General features: G+C 55.9%; 1 protein-coding gene across 1 annotated transcript in view; it reads left to right on the top strand.

The window, feature by feature from the left end:
* The window catches only part of RNF213 (ring finger protein 213), a 93792-nt gene that overhangs the window by 11334 nt on the left and 81466 nt on the right, over positions 1–992 (top strand). The window lies entirely within an intron of this gene.

Genomic DNA, 992 nt, shown 5'->3' with positions numbered 1-992 from the left:
GTGGGCAAGGTGTGGGGTGTGCATGGGGGGGTGTGAGTGTGGGGGTGGGCAAGGTGTGGGGTGTGCATGTGTCGGGTGTGTCTGAGTTTGGGGTGTGTGCATGGTGTGTGGTGAGTGAAGAGTGTATGGGTGGGGGGCATGGGTGATGGGGTGCGTGTGGGGTGTTGGTGTGCGTGGAGCGTGTGGGGGTGTGTGTGTGGTGTGGGATGTGAGTGTGGGAATGCATGGGTGAGGGGCATGGTGTGAGGCTGTGTGAGTGTGTGGCATGTGAGGGTGAGGGTGTGAAAGCTGGGGTGCGTGGGGGTGTGTGTGAGGGTAGGGGGTGTGAGTGGGGGTTTTGTGTGGTGTGGGAGTGGGGTGTGTGTGAGTGTGGGAGGGATGTGTGTGGTGTGGTAGGTGTGTGATGTGGCGTGTGAGTGGGGGATGTGTAAGTGTGTGTGTTTTATATATGTTTGTAGTGTGTGTGCATGTGAGAGGTGTGTGTGTGTGGGATTTGTGTGGTGTGGGTGTATGTGTGGAGGGTGTGTGGTGTATGTTAGTGTGTGGGGCTGTGTGTATCTAGTGTGTATATGTGGTGAGGTATATGTTAGTGTGTGATGTGTGTGTGGTGTGGAGTATATGTGAGTGTGGGTGTGTTAGTGTGTGGTGTGTGCGGTGTTCGGTGTGGTGTGTGTGTGAGGTATGTATGTGTGGTGGGGGTATGTGGGGTGGGGTGTGGGTGTGTGTGTGGGAGTAGTTGGTGTGAGTGTGGTGTGGGGGGGTATGTGTGTGCTATGTATGTGAGTGTGGTATGGAGTGTGTGTGAGTGGAAGGTGTGTGTGTGGGTATGTTCGTGTGAGGTGTGAGTAGGGTGTGGGGGGGTGTGATGTGTGAGTGGGTGTGTGGGAGTGTGGGGTGTCTGTGTGTGGTATGTGAGTGGAGTGTGGAGCGTGTGCGTGTGGCATTTGTGTGGTGTGGGTGTGAGCGTGCGGTGTGTTTGTGACGTGTGTGGG

Source organism: Callorhinus ursinus, unplaced genomic scaffold (genome assembly GCF_003265705.2).
Source record: "Callorhinus ursinus isolate GAN/ISIS: 27379988/994484 unplaced genomic scaffold, GSC_fseal_2.0 scaffold68, whole genome shotgun sequence".
In the NCBI taxonomy this organism is placed as follows: domain Eukaryota; kingdom Metazoa; phylum Chordata; class Mammalia; order Carnivora; family Otariidae; genus Callorhinus; species Callorhinus ursinus.
Note: the sequence above shows the minus strand (reverse complement) of the source record. Positions and strands in the feature narration are given on the sequence as shown.